At 43.1% G+C, this 23,515-nt stretch overlaps 1 protein-coding gene across 2 annotated transcripts in view; it reads left to right on the forward strand.

Moving 5' to 3' along the window:
- The window catches only part of SIK3 (SIK family kinase 3), a 251,466-nt gene that overhangs the window by 47,011 nt on the left and 180,940 nt on the right, over positions 1-23,515 (forward strand). The window contains exon 1 of one of the 2 annotated variants that reach the window (XM_068240912.1): positions 20,240-20,272. The exons of the other annotated variant lie outside the window; for it this stretch is intronic. The gene's annotated coding sequence lies outside the window, so the exon portion shown is untranslated. Of the gene's footprint in view, positions 1-20,239; positions 20,273-23,515 lie in introns of those variants that run through there. 2 annotated transcript variants of the gene reach the window in all.

Raw genomic sequence — 23,515 nt, forward strand, 5'->3', positions numbered from 1 at the left:
TTAAGAGAAAATAAGTATGTTGGACTCCATATACTGTACCTCTCACTTCAGGTGTACCTTAAACCATGTTTAAAGAGGAACATTAGCCTAAACAAACATACTGTCATTAAGTTACATTAGTTATGTTAATTAAAATAGATAGGTAATATAATCTCTTACCCACCTTGTTTTAAAAGAACAGGCAAATGTTAGATTTCATGATTTGGTTCCAACTGTCCTGTGTGCTGATCACCCCTCCCAGTTGCTAGGCAACGTGAATAACAACATAGGAGATCCCATCATGCTTTGCACAGCATCGGGAAAAAAGCCCGGGCAGTTTTCTTTGATGGGGCGGAGCTTAAGCTTTTGTGCAGCTAAAAATAAGGCTTATGTAAGAAAAACAAAGTTAAACACCAAGCCTTTTCAGTGCTGCTGAGTAGATTTTTAGTCTGGAGGTTCACTTTAACATGAGATATTGTAATTTGGGATGTGACGGCTTTATCAGACAATCAAGTCACTCCCTTTTCACTTTTTTGCAATACAAATATTGCATAAAGAAGAATCAGCCGCAGCTCTGTTATCTTGGGTTTCCACATGGAAATTATTCAAATCCCTTTGTTCCCATGAAAAATGCACACTATGTGCAGTGAGTCAAAACTCGCTGCAACTCGCATAGTGTGAGTGAGCCTTTAGCAGTATGGAGAATAGTGTAGGCTTGTGTAGACCAGTACTCATGAGAAGCAGGTAACTGATCTGTAATCCTCTGATGTACTGACCTCAGTCCTGTGCTAAAGCAGGAGGTGTTGTCCACAAATCAGGACTTTACACATATCTCTTCAGATGATCAGACTGATCACTGATCCAGGAGTTCTGCTACACCATCAACCTTATTTGTTATGAAAACTGGTTATTTCAGAGACAGCAACTAAGAATAATCTGGCTTTTTTTTTTTTTTTTTTTTTTTTTAAGTAAATCTTCATTGTACAAGCGGTACAAATGTGGCACCTTTGATTCAGGTACAGAGAATGCTTGTATTTAGCCGGTGTATATAGCTTACTGGTAGGTAGGATGTATGCTTTATAAAAACATTAAAGGGGCACTATGGCAAAAAAATGTAAAATTTTAAATATGTGCAAACCTAGACAAATAAGTACGTTTTTTTTCCCCCAGAGTAAAATGAACCATAAATTACTTTTCTCCTATGTTGCTGTCACTTACAGTAAGTGAGGGGTCGCTGGGCCCTGGGGACGCTGGGAAATGAGGATGCTGCTGTGAAATCTGCCACAGCACTGCAAACAAAATGCTAGCAAGCATGCAAACCACCCCTCTCACGTCAGGGGTACTGTAACCTGGATGTGATTTTTACTGACATCGGACAGATGGATGTGTCATAATATTGCAGTTGTAACATGTCCGATGCAATGCACATGCCTGAATAGGTGTCCTGTCCAGTGCCATCCATGGCACAGCACAAGTTATATGTAAACCTAACCTTATTTCTTATGGCAATAAAAATAAGGGCTTAAAAAAAAAAGCATATTTGTTTTTGTAGAGGTCTGGGCCTATTCACAGGAGATCAGCAGTCACAGAACCATTAAATTCCAGCCAGTCGGGCACCAAGAATCATACCAGAGTCAAATTCACACACAGTCAACACATTTTCCATGAAGCACCTGACTTATCTTTGCTTGATTTTATATTTTGCTGATTAGATTTCTATATGAATAATTAGGTATACGTGTGCTCCTAATAAACTGCTCAGCTAATCTGTATGTACGTAGGTATATTTGTCGAACCATTTTATTGTAATGCAGTGTTGCTAGTGATTGCATTCGCTGACAAGGGACTACACAGCATGAACATGTACTCCTCTGCAGGCAATGTGCTTTGTGTTTCCTCTCATGTTTGTATGCTGCACTGTATCAGCCAGTAGCTGCATTTATTGTGTGTTTGGTTTCCTGGCAACGTGTAGATCAGATGCTCTGGCTCTTCCTGGAAACTGCATTCCTGGTGTGAGACTGACACAGTGAACTGCCTCAGTTTTCCAGCAAGCTCTGTAGATGTTCGCTGTCCCTAAACAATCAGCTGCTACAGTCTTTAATCAAACCCCTCCCACCCCCGTTTTTCTAATAATGGGTTGTGCGATTTCCTGTTTTGAATGATTGTAGTACGTAGCAGTTCTGCTTCACCTAACTTTCCAGTTTTCTGCTGTTACACATAAGTAAACAAATATGTACTGTAGAAGCAATTTTTCTTTTATTTTTAGGACTACTTCAGTGTAAAACATGATTACAACAGAACTGACTGAATTATGTTTTAATAAGTTACATTAGCATGTTAAAATGTTTCACAAGGCCAGATTTCATAGGGTAGTGTACAGCGTCAACATTATTTAAAATGTAGATGGGTCGATTACAGCCCAATATACCAGGTTTGTGGAGTGGGTACAAAAAAACATCAAATTCCATTTCCACAATTTATGAAACCTCCGACTCCAGATACCCACAGCCCTGCAATATACTAAGCCTATTAGTCGTTATTTGATTGGAATTGAATTGGCTAGCGATAAATTCCTACTCTACATGGAAGAATGTACAGGTTTTGTTTTTTTTAATCAATTTACCTTACACATAGAAGCTTGTTGTCATAAATGCATTTGATTTCCTGCAACTGGAGGGAAAAAACCAGCTCAGTACGGCATATTTATGAACCATTTCAGGCGGTAAAGCAAACATGAAGTGAACAAACTCACTTCAGGTTAGATACTTAGCTATGTAGAGGAAATACTTCCATAGAGCCTCTGTCCGCCCTATTGTTCCAGCGCCATCGCCTATTGAAGTTATGCGTGTGAGAGACTGAAAAAATTAACACCAAATTTAACACACCTGCTCCCATGCACACCTGAGACCTTGTAACACTAATCGGCAACATCAGTGTTCTTACCAGGCTCTTTTAGCCGGATGCTCCACCTGGCTTGTTTTGATGAGCACCCGGCTGTCATCGGCCTCACCTCCTCCTATGCTATAAGCAGGGTTGCGCATAGATGCACCAGCCCTGCATTCTCTCATCTCGCCCCACCCGGCTACTTTTTCATGCCACCCGGCTGGAAAGAAATTTCTGGGGAGAACACTGAACATGACCCCTTTGAGGGAAATTTTGTAATTGGGTAGAATTTTAACATTCTCCACATCAATGGCCTCAATTCACTAAGCAGTTTAGACTAGTCTGATGGTTTAGTGCATCAAAGGGGAATTCACTATTACCAAATATTTTAGACCTGGTCTAAACCATTTGATAATTAGGTGGGTAAAGCAGGGGAAATGATCAAAAGATGCAATTCACAAACGAGTAGCTATGACTGACATCCTTCTCCTTTGATGAGCTCTCCTCTGTATACATTTAAACTCCTGCATAATCAATTCAAAATGTTCCATCTGTCACATCTAAAATACCTCACAGAATTACTTTACCTACAGAAATCAGTTAGTCTAATCTCTGTCAGAAAAAGTGGGTGTGGTTACTCCTTGTTTGCCTTTGTGAATTATGTACTTACTGAATGTTAGACCAGGTCTAAAAACGAGCCTGAAACATTAAACCAAACCATCAGTAGACTAAAAACCATCTGTAGAGTAGTCTAAACTGCTTAGTGAATTGATGTATTTGCTTTTATTGCCAACGGTTTAGACTTTAATTTGCTGTGTGTTGAGTTCTTTTGATAGGATAATAGATTCATACTTGTATACAAGCTGTATTCTCACTTCAGAACATTGTATCAGTGTCATGTCTTAAGTGTTGTCCCATGAAAATATATATTTACAAAAATGTGAGAGGTGTACTCACGTTTGTGAGATTTTGTACATCCATATGCCTCAGTCTATGTATGGATGTAGCTGTATCAGTCTGGCTCCAGGACGAGTGGCCATAACACAGTATGTCATAACAGACCTGAACCCAAAAGTACACAGCGGCTGGATGGGTCACCCGCTAAGCTTTTGTGACAAGGCTCTCAAGCTGTAGTACCTTTGCTACTACAGTATGGTCCCGGTTATCCAGAACTCCACTAACCAGAAGTCTCAACCAAACATAACAGATCACCAGCGGTACTCACAGTGGTGAAGGCCAACTTCTTATGCGGTTTGTGGGCTCTGCTGTGCTTAAAGTGTACCCGGTACAAAATTATATACTTGCCTAAAGAGAGGGAAGCCTCAGGATCCAATTAAGGCTTCCTGCTGTATTCTGATGCCCAGCGTCGCTGAGCAGGGCCACCTGGAAGATTAGCAACAATGCATTGTTGAAATAATATCGGGGCTGCGCGGCTCCTCTTCCTGCAGCGTGGCCGCGCTAGCCTGCATGCGCAGTGAGATGGAGCCACTCCTGTACGACCAGCTTCATGTTCCTGCGCGGGCGGGCTAGCAGGGCTATTGCCTGGCCGTGCTCGTAACAGATTGATTCTCAAGCAACCAGAAAGCACACTTGTCCGGTATCAGCTGATCCCTGTCTGTGCTGGGTAACCGAGACTCTACTGTATTTAGTTCCTCTAAAGAAGTAATTCATTTGAAATAACTTATATTCTCTGAGCCCATTGAAATCTTGTATGTACGTCTCTATGAAACTAATGGGTGCAGCAGCTTTCTCAGTCCTTTGAGACTGATCTAGCCTGGTTATTGGTTAACAGGCTCTGTTGTGGCTCAATGCTGTATTCTATAGCATTGTACTGTAATATTGATTCTATTGGAATTACACAACGATCGTTACATTTCTGCAGTAACCTTTAGGAATTGTTTTAGCTGCAGTCTTGTGTATAGCATTTGCTACTGGTCATTGCATTAGCCTTCTTGTACTAATAAATTGTATTAGCTTCTACAGTATGCTGCATAGTCATTGAATTAATGTACAGCACATCTCCAGCTACTGCCTTTCCTTGCTGGCTGAGGAAGCTGCAGACTGTCTTATTTATTATCATGGTTTTGAATTATTTAATTAAACAACCTTATAATGAAGTGTCTGTTTTCACACTGTCCTTCTGGGATTTCCCTAACATTGCTGTGCAGGCTCTTTCCTAGACACAATTAACTCTCGAGTCTCTGGTGCGGCAGCGACATAACAGCCTTGGACTGCAAATTTATAGCTAGGCATACACTATACGATTTGTAAATAAATAAATTAGAAGTTAGCTTGACCTCAACATCGCCGATGACAAAAAAAAAAAAAACCTGTTAAAGAGGAACTTTAACTAAGGATTGAACTACTTTCCAATCTGTAGCTGATGCCCCCTTTCCCATGAGAAATCTTTTCCTTTTCTCAAATAGATCAACAGGGACATCTGTATGGCTGATATGTGGTGAAACCCCTCCCACAGTGTGATGTCATGACCATGGTTCTGACAGTTTGCTGTCTGTGAACCTCATTGCATTGTGGGAATTAACTGCTTTTTACAACTTCGAAGCAAACAATCTCTCCCTCTGTGCATAGAACTCTAAGTAACGAACATTCCAAACAGATCAGCTGGCAAGCTAAAGGTAACCATACACTGGTCGATTTGCCATCAGATCGACCAACAGATAGATCCCTCTCTGATCGAATCTGATCTGAGAGGGATCGTATGGCTGCCTTTACTGCAAACAGATTGTGAATCGATTTCAGCATGAAACCGATGACAATCTGGGAAGCTGCTGCTGCCCCCCGCCAGCTATACATTACCTGTGCAGGCTGCGCGAGTCCCCCTCTGTCACCACTGCTCCTTCTCCTGCTGGGTTCCGGCTGGCTTCACTTCTTTCTGTCCGGGGAAGTTTAAACAGTAGAGGGCGCTCTACTGTTTAAACTTCCTGCCGGGACAGGAAGTTCAGTGAAGCTGGAGACTGGGGAGGACACGCCAGAGCAGGTAATGTTTTGCCACTGTATTGCATCGGTCGTCGGGCATTTGAACGCCGCCATCGACACACTCTTGACCCGCTGGCGACCAAGCAAAGTCCTCCGCACGGATGGACCGATGGGAATCGATCGTCCTGTCGGCGTTTGCGCAACGATTTCACAGCAGATTCGATCACAGTGATCGAATCTGCTGTATATCGGTCAGAAAATCGTTAGGTGTTGTGGGCCCTTTAAAGATGCCACCACCAGTGATGAATTTCAGAAAGTAAATGGGGGGCTAGGAAAGTTTTTACAATGGGCAAACACTGACTAAATCTATACATTAATTTTGTAAAAAAAGAAGCAATTTTTTTCATTACCTTTATGTTTTCACTCCTCTTTAAAAACACAAGGACATGTCTATTGATCATCTGTTTTGTTGATCAAACATTGACCTCGCCTCTCTTTTGTTCTATTGACCACATCTGGAGTGGGTGAGGATGATATACGATGGAAGTTCCCCATAGCTTTGTTCTGCATCAGGCAGTGCAAAGCTAATGGCAGTTAGTGACTTTACAGTGTGTATTGTTGATTTCTGCTGAAATCGGATCACTATGGAGCTATGTCAAATGACTAAATTCGTTTTGATCAAGGAAATCTGGATTGTACATGGCGTCTGGGATATGTCATGTATTGTATGCCTTCCTTTAAGGTAAAGGTGCCCATGCACGTTTTCTGGCAGTTTCAATCGATCTGCTGGGCATTGATTCCCCAGAAATGTCTGACTTTTGGTTGATTTTGTCCAAAAATTCAATCTATTGACCAACCTATTGATCAGACAAGTTGAAAGATCAAGGTCTGATAGCAAGTGGTTCAAGGTGGCAATTAGGTAAATAATCTGTATCGAGTAGATGTTTCATTTACCTGATGGTGCTTGATTACCCTTTTTTTTTTTTTTTTTCTTACCCATTAAGTCTTGACTTTATAATTATAACCTCTTCAGAATCCTATTTATTTCGCCAAATACAGCAAGAGCTATATTTGGAATTATTTGTGGTACACATGGCATAGACATAATATAGGAAGACAAGCTACACAGCTAGAGTAACGGTATACATGACAGACCCGGTTCGTCCTTTAGTGTTTCTTCCTGCCATGCAGGAGCAGTCCCATAATAATATTGATGATGATGATGATGGTGGCCCCCGTACAGTCCCTGGGCAGTGAGAACAAGGGCGGGCAGCAGCGAGACCTGACTGAGAGACCCCGCTAGGGCCTGCCAGTAGGCGGGCCTGACAGGGGGAGGTTGGAGTTTAGCAGCCGAGAAGGTGTTCTTCCGTCTGGTTGTTTTGCATGGTATAGTCCTGTACCTGCGGCCCAATAGGAGGAGCTTGAAGTAGCGACTGCCTGGGTGGGAGGGGTCACGGGAGATCATCGTCCTAGCGGAGTGGCTGCAAAAAAATGACCTACTTATTTGGTAAAATGTGTGAGAGTGCTGTGCCATCTATTAAAATGACCCTGTATTGGATGGTCAAAAGGGGAACTGATAGTAAGGCTGCATTCTGGTCAGTGTTACTACCATGGTAGGGCCTGCACTTACGAATGAAATCACCGCCGGGAGACTTTGGAGCAGGATACAAATTATAAATGGTTAGCCTGCTCCTGTATAAAAGAATCCAGGAGATCTGCACACTTAATGAACCAAGTCCAATATTTTATTCAAGTATAGTGACACAGTTCCATTCCATAAACCAACAATTTGTTTCGGGGCCCCGTGGGGTCCCCTTTGTCATGGAAACAAACACAGAATAAAATATTGGACTTGGTTCATTGAGTGTGCGAATCTCCTGGATTCTTCTGTACTATAACCTTGATCCAGTACCTCCCCTGTGGTGTGCAATTCCTTACCAACTTGTAGATCTGCTCCTGCACTAGTCCTGGCAGCGTTATTTACTATTCCCCCTCCATGGTCCATGTGAATAGTGGGGAATGATAGAATTCGGCTTTCAGCTATTGCTGGCGGCCGAGTTAGTGTTTTAAAAGTAACTTCAGTTCCGTCTTCTGACAGCGCCTAACTTACTCGCTGAGCCCTGCTATAGCCGTAATTCCTATTATGGTCTATGGTGGCGCCGGCTGCGCCAAATCTCCAGCGCTGTATTCAACTTGTTCGGGGCCTGCTCCCTGTTGCTCTTGCTTGGTGATACCAAGTCCAACCATATCCCCCTGATGTCTTGTGCCATAGACCACGTGCTCTAGTGCAGTAGCGAGGCTCTGGTCACATAGGTGTGGAGGTGAGTGGAAACTAATGTGTAATAACTTATCAACTGACTTTGAAGGTCAAGGGAGTTTTCTTTTAGTATTAGTGGGGAGCATTGCTTTGGTGGCAAGGCTATAATAAAGTAGGCAGAACTACTGTAACTATTACCCAACACTCCCTATAGCATAAAATATTTCCAGTTCATCTTGAACAATGATTTTGAGTGATTAAAGTGGAGCTGGCAGCCATACTATCTCAGAAAAAAAAACATATAAATACTTACTCCACTTGCATAACATATGTATTGCACTGTCCACATTTTGATTTTAGTGATTTTTCTATAGTAAAAAAAGAGAAAAGCCTTCTTAGGAATTTGTATTTTGACTGTGTATATCTTGAAGCCAATCCTGACATTTCCTCCCTTACTGTATCTGTGTATCATTGCCGGCCCTCCTCCCAGTCTTCAGACACTCCCATTCAGGTCTGCAGTAGAAAGTGCATTGAGAAATATTGGCCAATCAGAGGGGAACAGAGGTGTGGTAGGGGAAAACAGGAGGGGAAGAGACGTGCAGATGTTTCAAAAACAGTCTCATCAGTCTGCCGACAGCTTGTACACACATGCTACTGTCTGCAGAATGACTGCTCCGTATATCAAACCCCTGATTGACTAGGGAGCTCACTTGCAGCACAATAACAATTCCAAGGTTTAAAACACTAGTATGCAGCTGTTAGTCTGTAGAGTACCACAATGGGGCTGGGAAACTGTAAAAAAAGATAAGCTAGCGATCCTTGGCCCATATGCAAATCACTTTCTCCCGAGTCATAAAATGCCTCTTAAGCCACCAGCCAGCAAGAAAATAATCAAAATAATTTAGATAGTGCCATCTACTTTTGGGTAGTTTTTCAATTGTTTAAAGTTATTTTAAAGGAAATGTGAAAATGATCCCAGGAGAACTCCAGAGGAAAAGTTAATTGCATATGGGCCCTTGTGTTTAAAGTATAAACTAGATGTTCGCCTCTATGCAGAGATAGTCTCACCATATTAGATGGCTGAATATGCCAGTATTGACAGTTCAGCATATGAGTGTATTGGTGTATAAACTACTGTTGATCGTCCCATCTGTGTGGAAGCACCATCCAGGGATCGAATACGGAAGCTTGGAGTCCTCGGCTGCATCAGGATATTAGTATAGCAGGATATTAGTATATCACAGGTTATTTGTGCCAATAGGTAAGCAACAAACACTTATTGGACAAAAATAAAATGCATGCAGCGGCCTGACGCATTTCACAAAGTTCGGCCTCGTTTCACCAAAGGACAGATAGATCGAGGACAGATCAACCGTGGTATAGCCACTAATATGTTGAATGCTGAACTGTCCTTAGTGACATTTTCAGCCATCTAATACGGTGAGCCGCACTCTGCATACAGACAGACCAACAAAGAACATTTTGTTACGCTTTTCTCCTGGCAGATTCAATGTTACAGAGCTGCAGTCACTAGGGCTGTATAGGCAGTATCAGTGTTGGTAGTCTTGGCCAAGGTCTCCTCACTGAATAGGTGCTGGCTTACTGAATAGGTAGAGCCCAGATTTGAACCCTCGTCTCCTGTGTCAGAGGCCGAGCCCTGAACCCGTACACAAGGATCTGCCATTTATTCCGGCGTATAAGACGACCCCCCCCCCCAACTTTTCCAGTTAAAATATATAATTTGGGATATACTCGCTGTATAAGACTACCCCTCTTCCAACGCACACCAATTAAAAATAAATAAATCATATACTGGTACTATGTATGAACAGATACTTGTGTCGCACCCAGTATATAACCGTATATAGGCGATTGACTGCTTGGAGTGGTCAACTCTCCCTAAGCGAATTGGTCAGCTCTCCTTGTCTCCCTGTTTATCAGAGCGGTATTGAAGAATAGATTGCGCTGTGCCCATAAAACACGCCTCTTTCACCCTTCTGGCCCACCCTTGTATCCTATTTACCGCCTTCTCTGCCTCTCAGATCTCGCACGTGTGCCTGCGCCGCTTTGCTACAGTCCTCAGCAGCGAGATCTGAGAGGCGGTAACGGGATAGGGTGGTGATAGCTAACCTTGGCACTCCAGCTGTGGTGGAACTACAAGTCCCATGTGGCATTGCAATACTCTGACAGCTCTAAGCATAACTCAGGGAGGCAGAGGCATGATGGGATTTGTAGTTTTGTCACAGCTGGAGTTCCAAGGTTAGCCATCCCTGGGATAGGGCGTATCACCCGACATCAATAACACCCAGTGTTTAAGACGGCCCCTGACTTTTCAGAAGATTTTCAAGGGTTAAAAAGTACTCTTATACCCCAGAATATACAGTAGTTTATACTTTAAAGTACAAGGAGCCCTTCCATCTTACCATTTTATTTTTTTTAATACAGTTGTGCCATCTAGCTGAATACTGCCCCTGTGGCTGTGCTATTCTTATGGGCTTGTATCATTCGTTCATAGTGAAGAAAATGACTGCGATCTTAAAATAAAAACTGGAGGAATTTTATCTTTAACATTTGATTTTGCTGCCTCCTCATAGCCGTGGAGTTTGGCCAGCCAATTCAACGCTCCTACATTTTAAATGTGTGCTGCTTCAATCTGTCATGCAAAGTTGAATCCATTTGTAATCATTTATAGTGCAGTTTATTTTTTAGTAGCTTTTTATTCCTTCCCACATGCTGTCTATCATTTGTTTTCTCTGGAGGAGGACGTAGACAGATTTTTGTATCATCACATTTTTTATTTATTTATTTTTGTTTGGTTCAGGACACAATTCACTGTACTTGTACAGAATTAAGATGTTGTTTTGCTCCCCTGGATGCATAAAGTATGTGGCGCAGTACATAAATGATTATCTAATTTCTTTGAATCACTGCATTAGGGGAAAAAGCAAAGGTTGTAGAAGGAACCCTTCTTCAGATTAATGAAAGAAAATATGAAGTGGGAGAAAGCTGTGACGCTATATGCGACGAGATGTACAGGGTGGGCCATTTATATGGATGCACCTTAATAAAATGAGAATGGTTGGTGATATTAACTTCCTGTTTTTGGCACATTAGTATATGTGAGGGGGAAAACTTTTCAAGATAAGTGGTGACCATGGTGGCCATTTTGAAGTCAGCCATTTTGAATCCAACTTTTGTTTTTTCAATAGGAAGAGGGTCATGTGACACATCAAACTTATTGTGAATTTCACAAGAAAAACAATGGTGTGCTTGGTTTTTAACTTAACTTTATTCTTTCATGAGTTATTTACAAGTTTCTGACCACTTTTAAAATGTGTTCAATGTGCTGCCCATTGTGTTGGATTGTCAATGGGAACCCTCTTCTCCCACTCTTCACACCTGATAGCAACACTGCAGGAGAAATGCTAGCACAGGATTCCAGTATCCGTAGTTTCAGGTGCTGCACATCTCATACCCTCCTCCTATTGAAATAACAATGGTGTGGTATATGGGGTACAAAGGTAGTGGGGCCATTCTTCATCAATGGGAACCTCAAAGCCACTGGATATGCAAAATTGCTACATGATTATGTGTTTCCCTCTTTATGCACTGAAGCTGCCACATTCCCTGAGTTTTTCCTGCAAGATGGTGCACCACCACTTTATGGGTGTCAGGTCCGAGCATTCCTAGAAAAACAGTGTCCTGATAAGTGCATCGGTCGTCGTGGGCCAGTTGAATGTCCCCCAAGGTCTCCCAATCTGACCCCCTTAGACTTTTTTTTATCTTTGGGGTCATCTGAAGGCAATTGTCTATGCTGTGAAGATACGAGATGTGCAGCACCTGAAACTACGGATACTGGAAGCCTGTGCTAGCATTTCTCCTGTGGTGTTGCTATCAGTTTGTGAAGAGTGGGAGAAGAGGGTTGCATTAACAATCCAACACAATGGGCAGAACATTGAACACATTTTATAAGTGGGGGGAGCATATTTGTGCAATATTCTATAGCTCCTCATATATTTCAGTGGTCTGCTACTGTTTTCTTCCTGGTCAGACTGAAACACTTCATGCACAAAAGAAAGTGATTGCTGTATGAACAAAAGGCCTGGCTCCCTACTGACTAACTGGTGTATAATGCTGATCAGTGTCAGGCAAGGCATGGCTTTGATGGACACCTGGAGTGAGAGGTATATGGAGGCTGCCATATTTATTTTCTTTTTAAGCAATAACTGTTGCCTGGCTATCCTGCTGAACCTCTGCCTCTAATACTTTTTGCCATAGACCCTGAACAAGCATGCAGCAGATCAGTTGTTTCTGACATTATCTGCATGCTTATTTCTGGTGTGATTCAGAAATTACTACAGCCAAAGAGATCAGCAGGATAGCCAGGCAACTGGTATTGTTTAACAGACAACTGAAGCGAGAGGGATATGGAGGCTGCCATATTAATTACCTTTTAAGCAATACAAGTTCCCTGGTTATCCTGCTGATCCTTTGCATATAATGCTGGGCATACACGGACAGGAGGGAGGCTTATCAATCGAGCCTGATGGCTCGATTGATAAGATCCAACCTGTCCGATACCCCGCCGGATCGATAGTGCGCTCGATACCGGCGGGGACAACAATGGGCAGAAACGAGCGGCTAATTAGCCGCTCCCGCGGGGGTGAGCGGCAATCGGGTGGGGATGCGCCGGCATCGAGCCGCTGGCTCGATCCGGCGCATAAAACGTGCCGTGTATGCCCGGCATAATACTTTTAGCCCTAGACCCTGAACAAGCATGCAGCAGATCAGGTGTTTCTGACATTATCATCAGACCTGACAAAATTAGCTGCATGCTTGTTTCTGGTGTTTTTCGGGCACCACTGCAGCCAAATAGATCAGCAGGACTGTCAGGCAACTGGTATTGTTTAACAGGAAATCAATATAGTAGCCTCCATATCCCTCTTATTTCAGGTGTCCTTTGAAGGACCAATGAAGTTAGAGGGATGTTGAGGCCAACATATTTAGTTCCTTTTAAGCATTGCAAATGTTCTGGCTGTTCTCCACTTCTGTTACTTTTAGCCATGGACCCTGAACAAGCATGCAAATCCGATGCTTTACCTGAAGTCTTGACTGAATTAGCTGTATGCTTCTTTCAGACACTATTGATGCCAGAAAGATCACCAGCATGCCAACTGGTATTGGCAACTGGTAGGAAATATGGCAGCCGCCATATCCATCTCACTCCAGGCTCCCTTTAAAGAGACTCTGTAACTTCAAAAAGATCCCCTGGGGGGTACTCACCTCGGGTGGGGGAAGCCTCCGGATCTTAATAAGGCTTCCCACGCCGTCCTCCGTCCCACGGGGGTCTCGCTGCAGCCCTCTGAACAGCCGGCGACAGGCCCGACTGTAATTCCAATATTTACCTTTGCTGGCTCCAGCGGGGGCGCTGTGGCTGCTTTCGGCTCGGAAATAGACGGAAATACCCGATCTCCGTCGGGTCCACTCTACTGCGCAGGCGCCGGAGACTTGCGCCTGCGCAGTACAGCGGACCCGACGGCCATCGGGTATTTCCGCCTACTTCGGAGCCGACAGCCGTCAGAGCGCCTGCGCAGGAGCCAGGAAGGTAAATATTACGTCACGGCTGTACGGAGGGCTGCAGCGAGACCCCCGAGGGACGGAGGACGGCGTGGGAAGCCTCATTAGGATCCTGAGGCTTCCCCCACCCGAGGTGAGTACCCCCCAGGGGACGTTTTGCCGTTACAGTTCCTCTTTAAGCTATACATGGACCTTACATTTTTCCTGGCTGAAATGATTGATCTAATTTTGTCTGGAAATTTAAAAATGGGGGCATGGCAAATAGAACATAGTCTTGACCTGCTGCACTTTTCTGGACTAGAGGATGCGTTTCCCAAAGAGACCTATGTTGGAGACTCCTCCTCCCTTTCCATATTGATAGCCCTCTTAAGCCTCATACACACCACTGACTTAGGTTGGCTGAGGCGGCAGATAACGACCGCCTCAGCCGACAATAAGGCGCATGTTCGTCACCCAACGACCCCTGATGCCCAACCTGCGAGCGTTCCACTGGATAGATTTACCCAACCCCAGTGACGCCATTTCCCCACCAACCATCCCATTGTTCGGGAATGCGCCGCTCATTTTCCCTCCGTCATCCCCCCGCATAGCAACCCATTGGGTCCTCAGTTACACAGCTTACACACGTGTGCATCAGGGCTCAGTAATGACGCCCAAAGGGATCAGGTGCTGATCCCCGTCGGGCGACATCCATCGTCATTGTGTACGAGCCCTTAGTAAAGTGTATATCTGATCATGCATTGTAATGTACTTGTGCTGTGGCAACCGATGGCGCTCATTGCACATCCTCCTCTTGCATGGTGTCTTTCATCAATGGCTTGGTCTCTGAAGGTAGTCACAGTAATGCACACCTATGCAATCTTACTTGTTGATCTATTACTGCCAGTCTGTGCGGCAGCATCTCTGCCACTGTAATGCCAGCTGGTTGTTTCCTTCAGAGATGTGTGCATGTTAGGAATTATGGCTGTGCACAAATCTCACAAGATGCTTGAAATAGTTTCCCAGCAAAAACGGCAGGCTAAAGCAGTACAGGAATTTTAAAATGTTTAAAAACACAAATATATCCCAACGCTACAAATAAAAGTAACCTCAACGTTGGAATTAACCTTTTCTCATTCCTCAAAGACTGCAGTGCTTTGTAACAAACCATATGGGCTAGCGACAACATTAACCATTTGAATTGAATAACAATACACCTCAGAATTGAATCGTTTTTCAGGAGCGTTGCATTTGTGATTTTCTGCTGTGTACTGAAATCTGTTTGGTTTCGCATTATAATTATACTTATACTGTGTCATTTTTAAAGATAGGATGTTTTAAACTTTACAACAGTATACCCAAGCAGCTTGAGGAAACCCTAAACTACTAGGAAAGTATAGGACACGAAGAGACCCAAAAGCCCTCCCACTAAAAAGCCAATGCTTAGTTTAGTTTTCCTTCTTAAACCAGAAGGTATTTGCTATAATTCAGCTTTAAGTGAGCGACTGTGGTCTCCCACAATGCATCACTACTGAATATGCAAATGATCTCTTTATGCCCCTGAGGCCAGACTTGCATCCAGGACTGCTGGTGTATAGCAAACCTTTAACATATAAAATGTACAGAGCCACATCAGCCCAATGTTAGGTTGATGGGGCTCTGTAAACTTTATAAGCTATAGCTTTGCTTTAAACCAACAGTTTTGGATGCAAGCCTGGCCTCAGGGGCACAGAGATCATTTGCATATTCAATAGTGATGCATTGTGTGAGACCACAGTCACTCACTTAAAGCTTAACCTTTTTTTTTTTTTTTTTTTTTTTTACAGCCTACAAAACTACTGAGATGCTGCAGTGTAGTTACTCCCTGGTTTTATGGGAGCACAGAAATGGTTAACACTCTGTTTACATATAGCCTGTCTGACAGTTTAAATTACAGTGGCTCATTACTAGAAGAAAAGGGAGCATTAGACAAGCTTCTATAGCTGAATACAAACCGGGTGGGTTTCTCAGTGTTTTTCCTTCTCTCCCTTAGAAGAGTTTAGGTCCTCTTTAACTTTTCATTTTTGTACTGTATATTAACTAGCCTTTTGCTAGGAGAAATTCAATTAATGAGCACATTTACCATGCCTGCATGCTTATGTGGGGAGCAGTGCTGCAGCTATCTGCCAATGCATCCAAAGAGTGATTGCAACAAAATCAGTATGTTCTCCAGTGACCACTGACCTGGTGAACAGAGGAAAGGGTATTTTCATAGTTAAAGTACCCCACAGAGGTAAGGAACAGTACTAGTACTAGTGCAATTGCAGTTTTGCCTGATGGCATTTTCTTTTCATGTATGTAGTCTAGACACTACCTGTTTGCAGTGATGGTAGAAGGATCTTTCCTTTATAAGAAATTGTTAGAGGCAGAAATAGCTATTTTATGGTTTGATGTCTACCCAAGACTCTGTAGCTCTTGTTTTCTGTTCCTGACCCAGTTTCTTCATTGTGGATGACATATGTTTGTGCCGGAGCTTGGATACTCAGGGGTAATTATGTGCCAGGCATTGGCAGGCCTTTACATGCATGGATAAAGCAACTTTATAAGAATATTAAACTGACTATTTCAGTGACTCACCCCATTTCTTACAGCTCCAGGCAATGTAGTTGACACCATCAACTTTGGAACATTGTTTTCGTAAAGATATCATTAGCCAAAATAGCACCATATCTGTCAGATGAGGAGCTCAGACAATGTGTGCCTGTAGTATGAATACTGAGCCCTGAATTACTGTGAAACCTGCTATCAAGCCTTGCTTACACAGGGTTTTTTAAAGCTCACCTGAACTCAAAACTTCCTCTCTGTTCTAAAAGATACGCAACAGCATAATAACCTTTAAGGAAAAACATTTCTTTGTTACATCTGATACAAATCCTACAATTAATCTGCAGTTTTTCTACTTTCTACTTTCATAGGAGCAGACATAATGTTAACATCCTGTGCTTTCAAATGAGCTGTATGTCGTGGCAGTCACCTGACACAGCTAGGAGATCAAATTACAACTAGTGGTTAGTCAGTTTAGGGGGAATTAGACAGGCTAAACTCTCTAAATACATACTGGGTGCATTTCTCTGTTTTCCTTCTGTCCAGTGTTGTTCTGCCGTGGGGATGCGGCGTATCATCAGCTATGATCTTATTGCTTAAACTTAAAGTGGATCTGAGATAAACTTTTACTCATTGCATAATTGTGTTCCTTTCATATAGTTTATAGGGCATTCCTCAAGCCAAATACTTTTTCTTTTGTTTTAATACTCAAATTCCCAATAAACAAGCCTCGCCCACAGCTCCTTTTGTGCCTTGGCACTCTTAGTGATGTAGCAAGGGCTTATGGGAGCTCTGTCTGGGCAGGAGGAGGTGGTGTTACTAGCCAAAGATTTCAGAGGCAGAGGGGAGGAGGAAAGAGGATTGAGCTGAGGGCTGGAGATGCTAGCAGCTTGCCTGTGTAATGTGACAAGCAGAACATGGCTGCTGTCATTGTATCACAGGAAGAAATAATCATATACAGTTGAATCTGTTTGCAGCTAGATTTGCTGTGCAAACTATCTAAATTTTAGATAAGATGTATATACAAGTTACTTGTTATAGTTAGTTTTCACTACTGATCAGCTTTAAGAAAACTGGCTAGTAAAAAGAGGTATTTTTTATGGCTTCAGACTCTTTAAAACTACACTTGAATACAAATTTTGCATGCGAGAGAAAAACTCACAGCAGTGCGGCATAATTTCACACATTGACAATCCACACTTGTGTATGTACAGTTCCACACCTAGGTAGAACTAGGCTCTGTTCTGTTTTTTTTTTTTCTTCAATGTAAGGCTATGAGGAAATCAGCTAAACTGAAGGAAAAAATAGTACCTTACTTTACAGGCACATTGCATTCAATGAAGCATACAGTCAATGAAAAGTATGTCTAACTGTACCTGTTAAAGCACATGTTTAGTGGTAATGCAGCAACTTGTTATACAGCAAATCTACTGCCGCACTGGGAACCTTGCATAGGTGGCGCATGTTACAAACCATCCTATACACCTCAAGGCACCAGAATCCAGGGCTGTAAATGACACTTTCTCTTCAGTAGGACATGAGGTAGGCATAGCATAACTCTCACTGAAAATTAATTGCAGGCCTGTTATGTCAAAGAAACTCTTCCGAGTGTAAGGAGCTGCAAAACATTAAGCACTGTCCTATTTGACCTGAGACAAAACTGTAAGCTTAGTTTTCAGCTTTTACACACAAAATACGACTGTGGGACTCAAGGAAAGTCTTATTTGGGAGGAGTATAGATCAGTTTATTTTCAGTTTTAGGCCTCATTCACACTTACACGTTGCTGTGCACATTTCGGTAACATGTATGGTGAGCGACATGCAAGAACAACAGAAGTGCACAGACTGCGCTGTCTGATATTCCGACTACATGTTCTGCACAGCTGTGCTATGGGATATTGTACTGCTGCATGCATTTTGGGCAAAACTGTAATGAATGGTATTAGCAGCACAATATAGATGGCGTGCGTTGCGTTCCAATTGCATGGCCCTCTGCATTTGCAAATGTGAACAAGGCCATAGTTTGCTTTAATTATCCTTCATTGATGACCTGAAAATGGAGCACTTCATTATACCATGGTCAAATAGCACCCATTTGTCTCTTCTAGTCCAGTGGGTTGTGGGTATATGAGGTTGTGTATTGAGGTTCAAAGACTAGGAGGAATTAACTGAGCAGTCACATGACTTCTGCCTCAAATTTTTAAAAAGCTTTTTAAAATCTTGTTCTAAACTATTGTTTTCATGTAGCGAAGTGCATGTAAACTTCACATAGACTCAGCTGAGAGACAATTGTTAAATTCAGTTGTTTTGTGCTCTCTGTATGCTTATGGACCTGAACAAATGGTGACTATGACCTTTCTGTGCTTATCTGCACACGATGGAGGCTCAACGCACATTTTTGAGTATTTTTATTTTGAAAGTCCTGTCCTACCATCTATGGACTCAGATAGGATGCATTTCTTGAACTTTTATCTCCTGGTTCAGACTAAATTAGACAAACCAAGCATAGCCAAGTGTCTCCACTTGCAGAAATAAGTTTTCAGTGTGACCAAATTAAAACTCCAGTAGCCCAAAGTAATATAGAATTTGTTTTCAGTTCATCCTGGAATTGTCTGGAAACATTTCTGTACTCCACTTTGGTGTTGTTTCTATTTTGACCTTCTTTTGGATGAGCAGATGTTGGTGGGCATAGTCACCTTGTGAAGAGAGCTGTTCTTGCCTTCTCCTTTTCAGACTTGGCCTGCAGTGCCCACAGACAGAGCCAGTGGGTATGAAACTACAAAGGAGACTGTACCGTAATAGTATAATAAAAGGGGGGCAGTCTCACCTTTACATTAGTTCACTATGTGGAATTGCAGTTTTTAAAACTGGTAAAATGGCATTTAGCTTCAGTACACTGAAGGCACAGGGTGACAGAGGTGGCTGTGTGTGTGTGTGTGTGTGTATGTATGTATGGGGGGGGGATGGGTCAGAGGTGACTCAGATGGGGACACTGGAGGCGCTCCAGGGGGGGGGGGGGTATAAAGGAAGTACAAGGGGCAGAGATGGCAGAACGTTTCAACTTCTAGGCTTATAGAGAATTAGGTTAGGAACGAACCCACAGTTCCTATTTTGTTAATTAACTGAGGACTTCCTGTAGTTTGATTAACGAAATGTACAGCAACTTATAAATGTCTCCCATTTATAAGTTGCTGTACATTTCGTTAATCAAATTACAGGAAGTCCTTAACTGTAAGGGAAAAATAAATGCAGTGTTCTCTCCGAACCCTGCATTTATTTTTCTCTTACAGTTAAGGAACCGAGAGGACACAATAAGTGGGTACTATGTGTATCCAGGGGGGTTGTTTGTAGATGTTTAGCTAGAAGTAGAGCTTGGCCAGTGTTTAATGGTGTGCTGAAGTCCCCTTGCACACTTGAGCGCTGCGTCGCACCAAGTTACTTTTCCTCGCCATAAGGGCCATGGAGACTTGCGTCAAGGTGCGCCAAAAGAATCAAAATCTCTGCAATCCCGGCGCAAAGTCTGCAGCACACTACCGCATGGTCTGTGTTTACCACATGTATTATATAGTAATGCAGGTCAAATGGCAACACAGTAAGTGTGCATGAAGGGAGCACGGTGCATTCTTCCCTCAGTCAAAGCTACCGTTTTGAGTACAACTTGTTACAGAAAGATTTGCCAGAAACCTTACCCTAACCCCCCTTATTCAATTATGTCTTGAGCAGCAAAGCTTCCTCCACCATGTAAAGTACCAATGCTGGTGCACAGGGGCATCTTTCCCTCTCTAATAATATGGGGTCACCACTTATTTATTTCCACAAAAGTTTAAAAGCTAAAGAGGAACTCCAGTGAAAATAATGTAATAAAAAAAAGTGCTTCATTTTTACAATAATTATGTATAAATGATTTAATCAGTGTTTGCCCATTGTAAAATATTTTAAATCCCTGATTTACATTCTGACATTTATTACTGTTGGCAGGTGATGTAGCTGCTGCATGCTTTTTTTGGCAGTTGGAAACAGCTGTAAACAGCCATTTCCCACACTGCAGCAAGGTTCACAGACAGGAAACTGCCAGGAGTACGTACTCAGAATTTCTTGTGGGAGGGGTTTCACCACAATATCAGCCATACAGCGCGCCCTGATGGTCTGTTTGTGAAAAGTAATCGATTTCTCATGTAAAAGGGGGTATCAGCTACTGATTGGGATGAAGTTCAATTCTTGGTCGGAGTTTCTCTTGAAGTTTCCAGTATCAAGCCCATCATCTCACAGTATCTAGTGATGCATGAATCAGTCAAGTCATCCAGCAATGCAAACCCAGCATCATTTAAAGTGTACCCAAGGTGAACTTCGGGTAAAAAAAAAAAAATACCCAAAATGGATACTTAAGAAGGAAGCCACTGGATCCTGTAGAGCATTGTTCCCCAACCGTGTCCTCAAGGCCCACCAACAGTGCATGTTGTGTGGATATCCCCAGAGGTAGTTAACCAGCTCTGCTGAGACACTAATTACCTCACCTGTGCATGTTTGTTGTTTTCTGCAAAACATGTAAGGTTGGTGGGCCTTGAGGATAGGGTTGGGGGACTCTGCTGTAGAGACTTCCCATGGTGACCTCTGGACCATCGTTGTCGCTCATGGACCCCTAAACGAAATCCAACAACAGCTTGTCAGTTTTTCATGCATGAAGAGGAGCACAACCCTGATCTTCCAGAGGGTCCTGGTGGTAGGGGTGTGAGGGGCACTGGGTGCTTCTGGAGGTGCCATGTGGAGGCTGTATGCAGGTGTGAGTACTGGGTGCAATGTTAGGCCTGGGTGCAGGTACATGGTGTCATGTGAGTACTGTGTGCCAACTATGTGGGAAAGGGGTGTGGTAGGCTGTTGGGAAAAGTAGAGATCAGAAGAAGTTAGTGTGGGTACTGCAGCAAGGGGAAGTAATTGGGGGTGCTGATGGAGGAAGAGTTCACTGGGGGTGCTGGGGGAGGGAGTGGTCAGTTTAGTTTCCGAGGAAGGTCACTAAGGGTGCTGCTGGGGACAAGAAGGGTGCCATTGGGGGAGTCACGATCACTGCAGTGCTAATGCTAAGGAGGGAGAGGTCAGTATGGGTCGTAGGTGAAGGGAGAGGTCACTGTGGATGCAGAGTTAAGGGACAGGTCACTGTGAATGCTGGGGGAGGGAGAGGTCACTGCTGTCAGGGAGACACCATATTACCTGCTCCCACACAATTGCAGGGATGATTACGCTAGGATTCCCGTATGGGACTTATTACTCCAAAGTGTCCCAGATGGGGAGGAGCTTCCCACGGGTGGGGCTTTCGTTGGGTGGAGCTTATCATGACCGGGTGGGGCTTATTTTTTAAGCCAAAGAAGCCTTTTAATGGGTATTTTAAAGTGTGTGTGTGTGGGGGGGGGGGGGGTGCTTGGGCACGACTCCAACTCCGACTCCGGGTACCCAAAATGGCTCAGACTCCTTAGTCTAATACTTAACAGGGCTGTGGATTTTGTACAAAAATCATCCGACTCCCGACTCAGACTCCTCAATTTATGAAATCAACGACTCCGACTCTGGGTGCCCAAAATTGCCCTGACTCCGACTCTCCGACTCCACAGCCCTGCTTACATCATCCATTCTTATAGGTGCTTTTGCACTCGGTTAAAAATTGTGCAGATGAATGATCATCAAGATAACTTGTAGGTGAAAACACAATGGCTAAATCGAACAGAATCAATGCGTTTGGAGGAATGCATCTGAGAGTTAAAAAGCCAGGCACTACTAGAAAAAAGTCAATGAAGACAATTCATTATAAATGTTACGCAATTATAAAACTTAGCACCACACCAAGACACAGTTTAGTCTTACTGTATAATCAAAACCTCACATAAATATTTCAAGGAAGAAATGTCTAAATAAACCGCTGTGTTCCAAGGATGAGTGCAGGAAATGAAGAAGACAACATACCTTCTTCCAATAGCAACCAGAAGATGTCCAGTGCACCATCTCATACCTGACAGAAGCCAGTAGAATCTTTGTCTACAATCTAGAAATTTCTGGTCTCACGTAGTCTTCATGGAAAATTTGCAACAAAACTAGTTCACAAAAACATAGGGGCCAATGGACATACAAATGTTTTCATGTGCTCTGAAGTGATAAGTCCAAAGTTGAAAGAACTTGCTGTAACAAATAGTGTGTTCATCAAAGTCCTGGAGAGAAGTATAAGAACAAATTTTGTGCTGGGTTCACACGATGCAATTTCCCAGCCAATCGACGGGTGATCGGATGGTAAGTTGCATGGTGTATATATGTCCAGAGTGCACCTGATTGATAAAACAATCGATTTTGCAATTATAAGTGCGCAAAATCAATCACTTTATTGATCGGAAGCCGATTGGACATGTTGTAAATAATCGCCTGATTCATGCCTGTCGGGCGGGAAAAAAAGGAGCAAGAAGTCATCAGATCTGTATCAGATGAAAAGGTCCCTGCAGAAGCCGCTAATTAACATCTTACGAGTCCGTCTGGAATTATGAGTATCTGAAGAGGCAAAAGCAGCTGAAAAAACAAAAAACTAAATCCATAGAATTATTGGGTGACTATTAGTTATCCTGGTCAGTTGGAACAACTTAAACTGCTAAAGTTTACCTGGTAGAATTGACGTTTTTATAACGGCAAATTGTGGTGATGCCAAATATTGATTTGAATAAGGATTTTGTTTTTGCACCTAATTTAACCACTTCAGTACCAGCACCCTCTGCCCCCTTAAGAACCAGAGGGTGCTGGTACAGTAAACCGCCGCTACCGACGAATCGCCACTAAAATCCGCCGGTCACGTCGCTCTGTCCCCGCCGCAGGCTGCTCTCTCTGCCGTCGCTATGACGGCAGAGCGCTGTGCGCTGGTCAGGAGCCGCTTTTATTGGCTCCTGACCCTGTCACTCAATGTAAGCCAATGGGAAAGGCTTACAGGAATGACAGGGCCAGGACCCAATGAAAACGGCTCCTGCCCGGCTCACAGTGCTCTGCCGTCATAGAGGCGCAGGGCAGCACATTGCAGCGGGGGCGCGTGATGAATGGGAAGTAGAGTTTACGTCCGGTCAGAACCGCAGCATCACCCGCCCGCCATAGATTTAAACTGCGTTGATCCGCAGGTAGTTAAAAACCTAGAAAAGAACAAACTATACATACAGTATATGAAAAAATAGCAATTGTAGTGCTTTTGAAAGGATCCTCACTTGAGAACTTTTTTTTTTCAGCAAACCTGAACTGAAAATAGACTTCACTTGAACTCATTTCTACTATGTATTACTGTGTTCATATCTAAAGAGCATTGGT

This window comes from Hyperolius riggenbachi, chromosome 6, assembly GCF_040937935.1.
Source record: "Hyperolius riggenbachi isolate aHypRig1 chromosome 6, aHypRig1.pri, whole genome shotgun sequence".
Taxonomy (NCBI): Eukaryota; Metazoa; Chordata; class Amphibia; order Anura; family Hyperoliidae; genus Hyperolius; species Hyperolius riggenbachi.